This window comes from Ochotona princeps, chromosome 1 (genome assembly GCF_030435755.1).
Source record: "Ochotona princeps isolate mOchPri1 chromosome 1, mOchPri1.hap1, whole genome shotgun sequence".
Taxonomy (NCBI): Eukaryota; Metazoa; Chordata; class Mammalia; order Lagomorpha; family Ochotonidae; genus Ochotona; species Ochotona princeps.
Window position 1 is genome coordinate 116334845 of NC_080832.1, and position 16424 is coordinate 116351268.

Consider the following 16424-nt stretch of genomic DNA (forward strand, 5'->3'; position numbering starts at 1 on the left):
TTAAATCTATTTTATTGTATTGTTGTTGACAATCTTTACATAGTTAATTACAGTTAAAGAAAGAAAAAGAAAAAAAAAAGGTTCAGGGGGATAGGGAAGTGGGTAATACTATTATGTCCATATTGTTTTCATCATGTATCTGAGGTAAAGGGGGATATTGAGGGAGAAGCCCCACCTGGTTTCCCGCTCACCCTGAGTCCCGGGATGTGGGGCATGCTCTGACATATGTGCTCGAGTGGTGTTAATAGTTCTCCAGTTATGAATCGCTGCCAGTTTTGCTCGATGAGGTCGTCCACTGATTGATATGGTCCATTATAAAGTCTCCGTTTGCCCCATATTTCGCTGCCAACATATAGCTGAGATGAATGATTGATCTGCTCTGTCTTCTGTCTTTTCTTGATTAGAGTTCTGAGTCCAACAGTTCGATTGGGGAGATCTCCAAAGAAACTTTGAGGTATTCCCAGACTAGTTTCTTGTATGTTCTAGCAAGCACAGGGCCCAGCACAGTCCATCACCCTGATCAGCTGGTGGTTTCAATTGCTGGGTTGATTGTGTTTTCGGTCCCGAGTTGCACTGGAACCAATGGGTGTTGCAGTCCAGTCTGGTTCGGCCCTTACATCAACCAGTGGGAGCTGCAGCCAAGTTGGGGCGACCCACAATAACCCCCACCAGGCCCGCCCCCTACCCTGGTTTGCCAGTATGTGTAGCAGAAGACCAGTCTGTCCCCCATCCCATTTGGCTCTTGTACTTGTCAATGGGTATTAAAGCTTAGTTCTATCTAACCAACTCAACCATCCAGCCCTCACAGGTGTTGTTGAGTGCCTCTCTATCTAGCCATCCCAGCTCCCATCCTAGTTTTCATGCCCTCCCACGGGAATAGTGACCCAAGAAGGGGGAACCCACTTTTCCCTCCCAGGTCTCTCTGTCCCGGTTTATGCACTCTTTATGTGGTTCTGTGATTTGACTTGACAGAATTAGTCCCCAGTGCCAGCTTCTGCGGCTATGCCCATACATCCCTCACCCACTCTAAGTTATGCTTGCACCAGCAGGAATAATCAGCCCAGCCTGGCTTTTCCTTTTCCTAATCCACATGCAGCGCACAGGTGATGTAGCCTTGCTTAGTCTGGTCTGTCTCTATCCCAGCCCACGCTCTCCAGTGGGAGTAGCTGTCCAGCGAGGGTACCAGCCCCTTAATCCCCCTGCCGGTTCTGCCCCTCCATTCCTGGATCTCACGTGTGCTGTTGGGTGCTGCATTCATATCCAGTACAGGCAACCACGCCCTGGCATTCCATAATGTGTACTGGTTTTGTCGCGACCAAACCCGGCTCATCCCACACTCTGTTCTGGTGATCGGATTTGCCAGTGGGTGACATGAACTGATTCAGCCTGGTCTGCTCCTGACCCATGCTGAATGTGTGCCGGTGGGAAACTTTCCATGGCCTATTCTGGGCTGTTTCCTATCATGCTCCTTGCGCTAACCTATAGGGTCTCTCTCTCTTTTTTTTTAAGAAGAGGGATTTTTGGACTTGGTGTGATAGCCTAATGGCTAAATCCTCGCCTTTCATGCACCAAGATCCCATATGGGCACCAGTTTGTGTCCTGGCTGCTCTACTTCCCATCTAGCTCCCTGCTTGTGGCCTGGGAAAGCAACAAAGAATGGTCCAAGGTCTTGGAACCCTGCACCCATGTGAGAGACCCAAAAGAAGCTCCTGGTTCCTGGCTTTGGATCGGTTCAGTTATAGCCATTAAGGCCACTTGGGGAGTGAACCAGTGGGTGGAAGATCTTGTTTTGTCTCTCCTGTATATCTGCCTTTCCAATAAAAATAAAGAAATCTTTTTTTAATAGCCAAAATGTTACAAAACATAAGCTTTTCTTCTTTCTTTTTAAAAAAGATTTATTTTCAATTGCAAGGCCAATTTACAAATAGGAGAAACACAGAGAGATCTTCCATTTGCTGGTTCACTCTCCAAATGGCTACAATGGCTGGAGCTGGTCCAATCTGAAGCCAGGAGACAGGAGCCTCTTATGGGTCTTTCCACATGAGTGTCGGGCCCAAGGACTTGGCCATCCTCTATTGCTTTCCCAGGCCATAAGCAGGAAGCTGGATGGGAAGTGGAGCTACTGGGAAAAGAACTGGTGTCCATAGGGAATGATAAGCTGAAAGGTTGAGGAATAGCCCACTGCTTCTGTCCCAATAAACAGAAGAAAGTCAATGAGTGGAAGCAAGCAGAGGACTTGCATTGTAGCTCAGCAGTGATAGAATCAAGATCCCAGGTATTAAGATTCATTTCTGGGGACCAGCACTGTGGCATATCAGGTTAAGCCTTTGTCTACAGCACCGGCATCCCATGTGGGTGCTGGTTCGAGTCCCAGCTGTTTCACTTCCGACTCACCTCCTTCCTGATGGCCTGGGACAGCAGTGGAGGAGGACGCAAGCACGTACTCTCCTGGCCCTGAAGTGGGAGACCTGGATGGGTTCCTGGCTTCCAGCTGCAGCCCAGCCCAGCCCCAGCTTTCCAGTTAGTTGAAGAGGAAAGTAGAAGATGGCTCTCTCTCTCTCTCTCTTTCCACCTGTTAAATAAACTGATTTAAAAACTACAAGCCACGGGCCCATCATGGTAGCCTAACAGCTAAAGTCCTTCCCTTGCATGGACCAAGGATCTAATCCTGGCAGCGCCCCATCCAGCTCCCTGCTTGTGGCCTAGGAAAGCAGTCGAGGACAGCCCAAAGCCCAAAGCAAGGTCCTTGGGACCTTGCACCCGTGTGGGAGACCCAGAAGAAACTCCTGGCTCCTGGCTTTGAATTGGCTCAGCTTCGGTTGTTGCAGCTACTTGGGGGGTGAGTCAACGGACAGATCTTCCTCTCTGTCCTTCCTCCTCTCTGTATATCTGACTTTCCAATAAAAATAAATACATCTTATAAAAAAAAGAAAGCTACAAGCCACATGAGTGGGACCATGAAGTAACTCAGGAGCTTCCAAGGTCGAACATTTAGACAAGCCACCCCAAGCAACCAGATGGTCTTCCCAGGGATAGTCCCAGAAACGGAACCTGAGTGCCAAGCTTGCTGGGAGCTGTCTCCTGTGGCTTCTCCCTATAGGCAGATGGGTTCTGACTCAGGATACAGCCAAGGGCAGGGGCTGGCAGTTCAGACGCTTTCCTGGGGGATCAGAGGGAATTCACCTGCCCACTGAGGCAGAGGACCAGAGTTGTGCTTACAGCTCAAAAAAATCAGGGAGTGGCCAGCACCCTGGCATAGCAGGCTAAGCTTCCGTCTACGGTGCCAGCATCCTACATGAGTGCCAGCTCAAGTCCTAGGTGCTCCACTTCTGACCCAGCTCTGTCCTTCTGACCTGGGAAAGCAGCAGAGGATGGCCAGATCCTTGGGCCCCTGCAGCCACATGTGAAACTGGGAAGTAGCTCCTGGCTCCTGGCTTCAGACCTGCTAAGCTCTGCCACTGTGGCCATTTGAGGAGTGAATCGACAGCTGGAAGAGCTGTCTCTCTCTCTCTCTCTCTCTTCTTTTCTCTCTGTAAATCTGCCTTTCCAATTAAATTAAATTAAAATCAATCTTTAAAAAAGAAAAATCCTCAGGGACCTTCTTCCCACACCTTCCTTTCCCAGTAAAGACTGAATCAGCTGCTCCTGTCTTTGCCAGGACTATGATCCTATTGTGACCCAGGGACGTGCGTGGACTGCAGACCACGCAGACCATGCTGCACCTGCAATTCACCTCCCCTACCCCAACCTCACCCTGGGTGTGAGTCAGCCTCAGGGTCTTCCCAGGGCAGGAGTCCCGACTTCCTTGAGGACCCAGTCTGGATGCAGGCCCCAGCCAGGCAGTCAGCAAAGCGGTTAGCTTACAGTCTCTATTTTTTGTTAAAATTAATCCTGGAGCAAATTGGTTTCACAAAGTGCACATTGCTGATCACTCTGTCCACTGTCCCTTGCTGGGAGCTGTCTCCTGTGGCTTCAGGACCCTGGGGCAAATTGGCTAAATGGTCCTACCAGGAAAAATGCAGTGTGTGTGTGTGTGTTCCAAATCTGAGCACTGGGCCTTGCCAAGGGGCAGCAGTTGTGTGCAGTGTGCAGTTATACACACTGCAGTTATACAGTGTCGGCAGAGCCCTATGGAAGGACCCCTGGGAGGAGACAATTGTCAGTAAGGAGCCTGCGGTTGGTGGCAGTCCTGGGGTTTTGACTTGCTGGCTCTGGGAGGGGAAGGGAGGGGCGCCAGGGATGGGAGGCGAGGTTTCTACCCCTATATCTCCAGCAATCTCCACCTTGAACACAACAAGGGGTTCCTGCGTCTGGGTTTCAACTTTCTCCCTTAGCTTGGAAACGGAAGCTTTGGACTCAAGTGTAGCCCTCAAATTCAGTAGCTAGGCCACACAGAATGGAAAACGGACTTAAGCCCTTGGGGCCACACCTACCCCCATCCCTGCCCCCATCCGATGCCAGATTAGTGTTGGTCTGTTTAATCCTCACCTGGGGCCTCCCTGAAACCCACCTCACACTCCAGGGCAGTTCCCATCTACCTCCCCCACCCCTCAGCCGTCATCTTAACATCCATCACCTCTCACTGAGGCTTTCCACAGCCTTGGTAACTGGGCAGAGTCAAGAAGGCCGTGAGAGATGCTGTCAAGACCCGTGTGCAGTTTTGCACTTCTTGCAATGAAATCAACTTACCTTTCTTTCCCACTGTCCACACACCCTCTGCTACTCTCCTACCTCACCCTCTGCCTACTCTCCCACGGGGTCTCCCTGCGTGTCTTCTGCTGCCCCCTCACCAGCCTGCTGCCCTGCCCTAATGCACCAGTCACTGCAACTTTTGTTTAATCCTCAGCATCACTGGTGAGCAACGGCATCTTTGCCGTGTGGTCCCCAAGATGCTACTTTCTCTCATATTCTGTAGCAACTCAAGGTCTTCCTCCGTAGAAGAAAGGAACCAGCAATGAGCACCATGTTTGGTTGTTCGTATTTATTCTTCACAGTCAAGGACGTTTCAACAGAAGATGCTGTCCCCGGGAACAGAGCTGCAGTTCTGTCTGCACACCTGGGCACAGGGCACTCCCTGTGGCAGGGTCTTACCCGGGGCCCCCATCTCACTCCAGGAGAGCTAAAAGCTAGTCAGAAAGCTCCCAAGGAGCAAGCATTTAGCTGAACAATTAAACTGCTGACTGCAATACCCGCATCCCGTATCAGAATGCCTGGTGCCAGGGCTGGGACTGCCCAGTCCAGCTTCCAGCTAATGCACAAGTGCTTGGGTCGCTACCATCCACCTGGGAGGCACCAACGGACCAGGCTCGTGGCTTCAGCCTGACCCAGCCCTGACTGTTGCAAGCATTTAGGGAGCAAAGCAGCAGATGGAAGTTCTCTCTGTATCTGTCTCTCTCTCTTTCTGCCTCTCACATAAAGTACTATCTCCAGTCCCTATGCAATGAATGGGATGTCTGTTAAATAAATCCATCTATCCATCTAAAATAAATATCAGGAATAATTGTTTAAAATTCCCAGGAAATCCACCTGCAAATGCTGATCCCAGATGGGCACCAATTCATGTCCCAGCTGCTCCACTTTTAATCCAGCTCCCTGTTTATGGCCTGGGAAAGCAGTAAAGCCAACCCAAAGCCTTGGGACCATGTACCCACATGGGAGACCTAGAAAAAGTTCCTGGCTTCAGACCAGCTCAGCTTATACTTGGAAAGTGAACCAGCAGATGGAAGAGCATTCAGTCTCCCTTTCTCCCTGTAAATCAGCCTTTCCAATTAAAAAAAGAAAAAATTCTTGGGTCCAGTGCTGCAGCCTAGTGGCTAAAGTCCTCACCTTGCACACGCCAATATCCCATATGGGTGCCAGTTCTAATCCTGGCAGTCCTGCTTCCCATCCAGATTCCTGCTTGAGACCTGGGAAAGCAGTCAAGGACAGCCCAAGGCCTTGAGACCCTATACCCGCATGGGAGACCCGAAGGAGGCTCCTGGCTTCGGATCGGTGCAGTACCAACCATTGCAGCCACTAGGGAAGTGAATCATCAGATGGAAGATAAAACTAGGGATTGAAGGTTTATCCTTTCTCAGCCCTTTCCTTGGCACAAGGCAATCCTACAGGCACCAAGGCACATCCAAAGGCCACCAAAGTGGGGAGGGCGCTACACGTGAGGGCGATTTGTCCTTAGTCCTACCTGGTCGGCACTTCTCCCACACAGGGATGCGAGTGTCAGTTCCACAGCAAACATTCACCCTGATCCCTCCTCACCGTCTCCACTAACTCAGACATTCAGTGGCTCCATGGCAAGCGTTTTCAGCAGGGAAGGTTCATTGCAAAATGCGCAGGTGAAGGGCCGGCACTGGGGTGCAATGGGTTAGGCTGCTGCTTGCAGCCCGGCTCCCCATACTGGAGCACCAGTTCAAGACCCAGCCGCTGTGCTTGCACTCTGGCTCCCTGCTCGCTCCGGGGAAGGCAGCAGAAGGCAAGGCCCAAGTGCTTAAGCCCCTGATGGTCACATAGAAGGCCAGAATGGAGCTCCTGACTGCTGGCTTCCACCTGGCGCAGCCCTGGCTGTTGCAGCCAATTGGGGAGCAAATCAGCAAATGGAAGAGCCTTCTCTCTCGCTCCCTCTCTCTCTCTCTCTCTCTCTATCTCTATCTCTGTCTCATAAATGCATAAACAAACTTGAAAGAAACATTAGCAGATGAGAACACATTCACTCCTCAGACTTACTACCAGGTGGTGTTTTAAACACAGGCAGGACAGAAAAGGAGCTGTTCGTATTTTAACGGCAATAAAAATCACGTGAAGCATCAAATGGTACTTGGAATCCGCAAGAATGTGCTTTCCTGGGGACATTTTCATCTCCCCTCATCTAGTTCGGTAAATGCACTTTTTTTAAGCGCTCAGCTGTGCCCTCTAGTGGCCAAAACAATTTAGACTTGGGCAGCCATGATGGACTTGGGCCAACCAGGAGAATGTGAATGTGTCCTTTTTAGGGTTGTTCCCGTCCCCCACTTTCCTCCTTCTCCAGTGTCTCGTTAGCATTTATTAGTCAGTACATAAAGAGTGCCAGGCCGCCAGTGAATTTCATGGTGTCTACATCCCTGCGGGGGACAGGTAAGGAAACAGGAATGAAACTGGTTATGACAAAAGGAAAACACGGGGTGAGTGAGGGATGGGCGCTGGCTCACAGCCAGGGCACAATGTCTCAGAGACACGGAGCAGGAGCCTGCGGTGACCCTGCTTCTCCCTGGACCGTGGCATGAACTCTAGGAAGATGGAAGCCGTAGCCGAATCCAGGAAAAGAGCATGAAAAAAACGCAGCTGTTCTCCACCTGCTCTCACCCTTGTTGTGGTGGATGACAGCCCGGAAGCCACACAAAAAATGAATTAAGAACATCGCCAACGGCTTTGGAGGAAACACAGCAAGACAGAGCAGCAGGGCCTGGCTGGAGGTCGCCTGGCTACACTGTCCACAGAAAAGGTAAAGGTTGGAAATGGTACAGTGGGTTAAGCTGCTGCCTGTAACATCAGCATCCTATATGGGTGCACCAGCTTGAGTCCTGGTTGCTCTGCTCTTGACCCAGCTCTCTGCTAATACACCTGTGAAGGTTGCAGAAGGAGGCCCAGTGCTGGGCCCCTTGCCATCCACGTGGGAGACCAGGATGGAGTTCCTGGCTCCTAAGTTCAGCCTGGCTCAGCCCATGGCTATTGTGGGCATTTGGACAGTGAACCACCAGAGAGAAGATTTCTCTTTCTGTCTCTTTCTGTGACACTTTAAGTAACTAAACCGCCAAATACGTGCCTTGACAGTGACCTTAGGCAAAAGACTCAAATGAGTTTTGCAAGGCCTGAGGAAAATAAACCAAGTGTGGCCACCAGGGGGCCTCTGGAGCTCAGCAAGGGCAGGCCGTGGTCGTCTGTCCTCCCACGCTGTCTTGCCAGGGTCCCCAGAGAGATGAATGAGGCAATGTGCCAGACCAAGGGGTTGGCTTCTACTTGGGCATTTTGTGACACCCGTAAGGACACCAGAAATAGAAGGGGTAGAGTTAGGAGACATGGGAACTAACTTCTCATGGCGCAAGCGTGTTCCGTCAGTCCCGCCCTGTTGAATATTTTGATCACGTCTTGTATATTACAGAGAACATGTTTGATGTACCTCTGAATAGCAGTGTTTGAAGACAGGGCAAGTCCACGGACTTCCAGAATTGGTATGCAAGACCCTTCTCTTTTTTTTGAGATTGATTTCTATTTATTTGAAAGGCAGAATTACAGAGAGGAAAAGTCAGAGAGAGGAACCATCCAACTGCAGCTTCACTCCCCAGGTGGCTGCAATGGCTGGCGCTGGGCCAGGCTGACGCCAGGAGCCTAAAACCTTATCCATCTCCCATGTGGAAGGCAGGGTTCCAAGGACTTGGGTCATCCGCTGCTCTCCCAGGCACATTAGCAGGGAACTAGATCAGAAGCAGAATAGCCAGGGCTTGACCCACTGCTCATAGTGGGTGCCAGCAGTTCAGGGGCCTGCTTAACTTACTACACCACAAGCCTGGCCCTGCACACCCTTCTTGACAGATGGAATAGCTTTGAGGCAGATGAAGCAAGTCTTTCTCTCTACTCAGACTTCCTGTTTTGTGGGTTTTACCCAAGGTTTCCCTCTGTTTTCTCCCCTATTTCCCCACAATCTCTTCTGGGATCAGGAGAAGTGTCATTCCCACTTCAGCTTCAAGTTTCTCTCCCTCCACCTCCTGGGAATTTGTCCTCCCCAGTGCTGGAGGCAGGGTGCCTGTGGCTTCCTGACCCCATCTTGCTCAAACCATCCAGACACATCACTGCTTGGGATGCCCACGTCCCATGTCAGAGTGCCCAGTCGGAGTCCCAGCTCCACATCGTCTTCCACCTCATGCAGTCCCTGGGAGGATGATCGTCCAAGCACTTGGATCCCTGCCACCCGTGGAGGAGCCCTGGACTGAGTTCCAGGCTCCTGGTGTCAGCCTGGCCCAACCCTGGCTATTGTGGGCATTCAGGAAGTGAACCAATAAATGGAAGATCAAGGCCTTTCAAACAAAGTGAATACACAGAGAAGGGCATTTGGCTCAGCAGCTAAGAAACTATGACCCTGCTCCGGACACATGCCTCCTGTCTCAAAGTGCCTTAGTTCAAGTTCTGGCTTCTCTTTCAATTGCATCTTCCTGCAAATGTACAGCCTGGAGGCAGTAGTGATGACTCAGGCACCCGGGCCCTGCCACCCGCGTGGGAGACCGCATGGGTTGCATCCCAGGCTCCTGGATTCCTAGCCCAGCGCTGGCTGTTGCCAGCCATTGGTGAGTGAACCAGCAGAAGGAAAGATATCTGTCTCTGTCTCTCTGAGTTTCAAATGAATAGGTTTACCATACCCCCATTTTTTTTTTCATTTGTACTCTTCCTCCTCCATCTTCTCAAACTCTTAGGAAGTATTTCTTTTCAATACTGTCTATCCGAGCCCAGAATGCAAGGCGCTGGTCAGGCCCGGGAAGGAGGACTGGGCAGAAGACACTAAACCAGGAAGCAGACCCCTCCACCACCTCGCCTTGCCCAGCCCCCACCTGGGGCTGCCAGGAGAAGGGGTGTGACCAGGGACAAGGCCAGCGTCTGTCTGTACCACAGGCACCTGCAGGAACTGGCAGGAGCTGGCTGCAGGTGGCTCTCCTGCGGCTGAGTCCCAAGTCTGTCCCCACAGGGATTTAGATGGTGCCCTTCCCTCTACAACACACTCTGCTAACTTCTTTTTCCTCCCCAGCTTGTGAGTCTGCCAACGTTGCCTGCCCTCACAGGTGCTTCACCCCCTCACCTCTCTGTACCCAGTGGGCACTTGATTGTTCTTACCTTACGGTGGAAACTGCAGCCCTCATCTCTCTTTTTCTCCCTGCTTTCCAACCTTCTCAGTAACCTGTGTGCTCCTGGTAGCACATGGATGTTGGGATGCCTTCCCAGCCCATCCTCCGCTTCCTCCACACCCCCCAGTGTGATCCCAGCCACAGTCCAGGTTTCAATTCCCGTTCATGACCACTCTGGGCTCCACTCTCCAGCCCACCTTCTCTCTTGAGCCTCCAGGTCTCTCATCTGCTTGGAGGCTGTCACCTCCTTGCCAGGCCTGGCAATCCTCTCTTCGCCACCCTGAAGAAGGCCTGTGCAGGGCCAAGGGGCCCTTGGGACCTGCTCCACTGAGTTCCTTTTCTGGGCAGCTAACCTTGCTCACTCCTGTTTGGGCATGTGGATGAGCAATGGCAAGGGCTCCGGAGATGGAATCCCACGCCATGGGTACAGAAATAGATGCCAGTGCTGAGGCCAAAGAGCCGTGCCCACTACTTACCTCACCAGGTGTGAATTTGTGATTCAGCAGGGCGGGAGGGGATGACTGTGTGTTCCTCCTGAGGGTAAAAGCCCTCTGACAATGTGGGTTTTTTTCTTTTTACATTTTATTTATTTTTATTGGAAAGGTTGAATTACAGAGAGCAGAGAAAGAGAGAAAGCTCTTTCATTTGCAGGTTCACTCTCCAAATGGTTGCAACAGCTGGAGCTGAGCTGACTCAAAGCCAGGAGCCCGGAGCTTCTTCCAAGTCTCCCACACAGGTGCAGGGTCCCAAGGCTTTGGGTCGCCGTCCTCCACTCTTTTCCAAGGCCAGAAGCAGAGAGCTGGATGGGAAGTGGAGCAGCTGATACACAAACCAGCGCCCACATGGTATCCTGCACTTGCAAGGGGAGGATTAGCCAACTGAGCCATTACCCCAGGCCCAAGCAGGTGGGTTTTATTTGCAACTGTCCACAGCAGTCATGGCTCCCTGACAATTACCTGGCATAAACGGAGCATGCTTCTTGGTGCACAACCCTTCTGTCCTCCCAAATCAGGAAATAAGAATCAAACAAGAGCCACATTCCCCCAGGGCAGGGCCAGGTGTCGGATGTCCCTGTCCTGAGGAACCTGAGCGCTGGTGCCAGGGCTGAGTCCCAAGCCTGAAAGGGCCACAAAGACCATGGCAGCAGTAGAGTGTCACAGGGTCCAGCGTGGGGAGCAGCATCTCTGACTTCCAATGTCATGGGCTAAACCTAAAGGAAAGGTCAGATCACAGGGAGTTAGCACAAACAAGGCACACAGATGACACATGACCCACACGTGAGGGAATAGCAAATGGCAAAAGGCTGTCAGAAGACCACAAAATCAGTCAACAACAAGGAGATCGTCTCACATTCAGGGACAAATACTGAAAGTGTGGAACTATCCTGGGAGGTGAGAGAGAGACAAAATTCTGGGAAAGTGTACTCAGCTGGCCTCAGCACCAGCCTGGACAGGGAAAGGCCAACTGCCTGCCCCCTGCTCCCTGCCCATGCCCCAAGTGGGTGGCAGTGGCACCTGGAGGAGGTGGTTCTGTGTAAGAAAGAGCCCATCGAGGACCTGAATCTGTCCCCCTGGTCTGGGGACCACGGTCCCTAATGCTGCCCACTTGGGTCCCTCTATCGGGGAATCCAGTGGTGACTAAGAACACACGAGTCATTGGCATCAAATGCCGGGCCCCAAAGTTCACAAGAACAGGAATGTTTTGGGCCTGCTGGCTTTGCAGAGTGAAGCTTGTGGCAAATCTGCCCAGCCGGCCTCAGCAGGAGAGACAGGGCTGGCTGGGAGGAGGGAGGGAACTCCATGCCTGCTACCATCCACCAGGTCATCTCAGCTTGCAGGAGAGAACCCTGGAGCCCAAAGACTCCCTGTGGCTGAGCCTGGCATCCCAGAGGCCTTGGCAGGGCCTGAGAGTGCTAGACACCTTGCACATCTTTGTGAATTTTGTGTCTGGGGTGTTATGTAGGGAGACCCGCTATGAGGCCAAAACAAATCAGACACCGTTTCTCCAGCCCTAAGCAAAATGGCACACAAGTTGTGCTAGATAAGTTTGTGTTTGGTTTTCCAGTATCAAAAACCCAATGCAATGGCCTAGTAAGGCATAAGTACACTTTTCTTGCTCATCTGGAAGAGTTGGGGGTTGGGGAGAAGGCAGGGGGCATCAAATGTAGCTATTTCTGCTGCAGCCTGGGGCACCGGCATCCCCTATGAACACAGACTTCAAGTCACACCTGGTCCACTTCTAGTCCAGCTCCTTGCCTCCCTGGAAGGCAGCAGCAGATGAGCCAAGCAAGGGGGTCCCTGCCAACCATGTGGAGACCCAGACAGAGTTCCAGGCTGCTGGCTTTGGCCTGGCTCAGTTGTAGCCATTGCAGCCATTTGAGGAGTAAACCAGCACATGGAAGCTCACTCTCCTCTCTCTGTCCATGTCTCCCTCTCTCTGTAACTGTGGCTTTCAAAGCGTAAACAAATCTTTAAAAAGCAGCAGCCTGGGGCAGGTGGTGTAGGGCTGGCCCAGCTGCCTGACACCCTCCCCAGACCCTGTCTCCTGCAGGATGTCTCACATCAGTCTCTATGTGTTGAGGGTAGCTGCTCCACAACCAGGCATCACATCCACAGCCTGGCTGGAAAGCAGAAGGGAGGAGTGGAAGGGGTGGACGAGTGTTCTGACTCAGCCATATCATTTTTTTTTTTTTTTTGGAAGACTTATTTTTATGTATTTGAAAGGCAGATTTGGCTCTGGCACAGTAGCCTAGCAGCTAAAGTCCCCACCTTGCACATTCTGGGATCCCATATGAGTGCTAGTTCATATCCCAATAGCGCTGCTTCCCATCCAGCTCCCTGGCTGTGGCCTGGGAAAGCAGTCAAGGACAGCCCAAAGCCTTGGAACCCTGCACCCACATGGGAGACTTGGAAGAAGCTCCAGGCTCCTGGCTTCGGATCAGCTCAGCTCCAGCCGTTGCGGCTGCTTGGGGAGTGAATCATCAGATAGAAGATCTTCCTGTCTGTCTGTCTCTCTCTCTGTATATCTGACTTTCCAATGAAATAAATAAGTATTCTTTTTTAAAAGGTAGAGTGACTCAAGGGAGAGAGACATGTGGGTAGCAGGTCGCCCAGCACCTGGACCATCTCTGCTGTTTCCACAGGCACATCATCAGGTCTGACAGGAACCGGACCCCATGTGGAATGCCCGTGCAATTGGTGGTGGCTTAACTGCCTTAATTGCCACAGTGCAGGCGGCTATTAAATTTTTTTTTAAAAGGTTTGTTTTATTTGTATTGGAAAGACAGATTTACAGAGGGAACGAGAGACAGAGGAAGAGATCTTCTATCCACTGGTTCACTCTCTAAATGCCACAATGGCCAGAGCTGAGCTGATCCAAAGCCAGGAGCCAGTAGCTTCTTCCATGTCTCCCACGGGGGTGAAGGTTCCCCAGGACTTGAACTATTCTTCTGCTTTCCCAGGCCACAAGCAAAAAATTGGATGGGTAGTGGAGCAACTGGGACATGAACTGGTACCCGTGTAGGATCCCAGTGTTTGTAAAGGGAGGATTAGCCAATTGAGCCATTGTGCCAGGCAGGCTGTTGATTTTTTTTTTTAAAGATTTATTTATGTGTTTGAACAGCAGAGTTGTAGAAAAAGAAACAAAGAGACACAGAGAAAGATTTTCTATCTGCTGGTTCACTCCTGCACAATTGGCCATGTTAGAGTCTGGGCTAGAGCCCCGGACATTAGGGTGCAAGCTAGTCACCTCTCAGAGAACAATAAAGAGTCTCACTGGTAATGCAAACAGCAAACAGAGTTTACTGCACCAGCATGCTGGGGTCAGACCGCACTTGGGGCACGCAGGCCAGCCAAGCAGCGGACAGACTTCGAACTAGCCCAAGACAGAAGATTATATAGGCCCTTTTGGGTTGAGAAATGCATCAAAAGTAACAACTTTAGACATGTTAATTTTTATGGCCTTTAGGTGCAGGCAGTCTGTTCCCTTCCCACACCCATTACCTATGTGGCTCATCCCATTCTCACACCCTTATCTTCCTCCTGTTCCTGGGACCGGAGAAGGATTGCGCCTCCCTCTGCCCTCCTGACTCAAGGTTGCAGGGCAGCAAGGAACAGATTTATCGCTAAAGCGGAATTCTCCCAGAGTCCAGGCGTCTCCTGGCCTAGCAAAGTAGCAGTTTTCTCAGCACAAAGGAACCCAACAAAAACACTCCATTCTAGCATTCTATTATTCTAACATTTTATCCACACTCTAACAGCCACAACAGCTAGGGGTGGAAGCCAGGAACCAGGAGTTTCTTATGGGTCTCCCATGTGGGAGTTAATGTACTTCTTTTCCAACTACATTAATAGGCAACTAGATCAGAAATGGACAACCGGAACTTGAACCGGTGTCCATAAGGGATGTTAATGCTGCAGGCAGCAACTTAACTGGGGGGTAGAGGTGCTGAGTAAGGACCTGGAAAGCGACTGAGGAGGGGGTAGTCCCAGACATGCCCCAGCTGAGGAGCCGGCACCTGCAGGGGTGCACAAGGCACGCGGGGGGCACGCGGGGAAAGCCTGGGTGTGTCCCCTGTTCTGGCAGCCCATGCCTGGACTCCATCCTCACCCACTGGTGAACCGTGTTCAACAGAGGCATGTCCTGGGGACTCGGGGGCTTTGATGAGTGATCAGGAAGATACGCAGTGGGCAGATTCAGTGCCACAGCCTCTGCCCAGAGTCCCCCTCCTTCAGACCTGTGTTACAATGGCAGCTTCAAGATGTCATCAGACTCAACAGCTAACTTAGCCTGCTTAACCGACTCTCTATGGTCATAACTGAATCAACATTTTAAGGTGGGCTTAATGATTTCCTAATTTCTGAAGACTAGAGACTGTGACCCCTCCACAGATGAGGCACCACAAAACTCTTCTCACTTGGGTGCCACCATCAGAAGTCATCTGCCTCTAAAATATGAGGGATGTTGGCTGTGTATTGTAGTGCTGCAGGCTAAGCTGCCACTTGGGACTCCCTCATCCCATATCAGAGAGCCTATTTCAAGTATGCTTACTTTACTTCAGATCCAACCTCTGGCTAGTGAGTCTGAGAGGCAACAGAGGATAGTTCAAGCATTTAGGCCACTGTCACCCATGTAGGAGACCAGGACAGAGTTCCAGGTTCCTGGAGTCAGCCTGGCCTATCCCTGGCCATTGTAGCCATTTGGAGAGGGAGCTATCAGATGAAAGATATCTCTCTCTCTCTCTTTTTCTCTCTCTAACTCTGCCTTTCAAATAAAATCTTGAAAGAATCAGAGAGAGGGACTGGCTCAGTGCCTCAACTGGCTAATCTGACTAATCCTCCACTTCCAAGTACAGCGTCACACAGGGGTACCAGTTTGTATCCCGGCTGCTTGTGTCCTGGGAAATCAGCAGAGGATGGCCCAAAGCCTTGGGACCCTGCCCCCACATGGGAGACCCGGAAGAAGCTCCTGGCTTTGGATCAGTTCAGCTCTGGCCATTTTGGGGAGTGAACCAGCAGATGGAAGATCTTTCTCTCGGTTTCCTTCTATCTGTATATCTGCCTTTCCAAAAAAATAAGTAAAGCTTTAAAAAAGATAGAGAAAGGAGGAAAGAAAGAAAGAAAGAAAGAAAGAAAGAAAGAAAGAAAGAAAGAAAGAAAGAAAGAAAGAAAGAAAGAAAGAAAGAAAGAAAGATCAGGATCTCTTGATTCTCCATTTGAAAGACATTTTCCTCTGGGGACAGTAGCTTTGGAAGAAAAGCAAAAGACACACAGTTTTTGTCTCTTCCTTTCCCTGAGATTATGGGCACAGTTTCCTTCAGACACACACACACACACATGGTCAGGAGCCTGCGTGATCGACTTGAAGCCACTGCGTGGGTAGGAATAGTGAAATCCCAAAATAGCACGGCTGGCAGCTTCAAAGGGGCTTTTTTACTACTCACAGTTCCTGGAATTCTGGGCAATTACATCTTGGAAAGCCAGAAAATAAACAGCAAGCATAGAATTAAGGAATCAGAGTTGGGGAAGCTCAGGAAAGTGGATGAGGAGAGGACAGCAGGGCCAGGTGGCACGCCACCCCGCCGCCTTGTGACTCCGGGCCTGGGAGCCTTAGGAATCTCAGGCACCCAGGTGCCTGGCCCTTCTTCAGTGGAATTTCCCCAGTTTGTTGTAGTTGGCAAAGTTATAAGCTTAAAAAAAATGGCTTCCCCTCAACCTTCCGTGCAGGTAGGAGTGCCTGTGTGGGTTTCCACACATGCAATGTCATGCTGAGTCACCTCAATGAGATTTCCAGAAAAGTGCTTCCCTGGCATTGACTCAACCAACCCCTTGGGCATGTGACTCCGCCCACTTGCTCCTGCCAGGGGCACAAAGCTGAGGGCTGAGCACTAGTCATCCATTCACACCTTCTACAGACACCTGCCAAGGAATTGGTTTCAGGTCTGGGGAGTTAGCAGGGAAAAAAAAATGATAAAAATAAATTTTAAAAATTTCCAGGCATTAAGGAACTTGTAGTATGATGAGGGGAGATAAATTATAAACAAAGGGGCTCCGCACGATAACC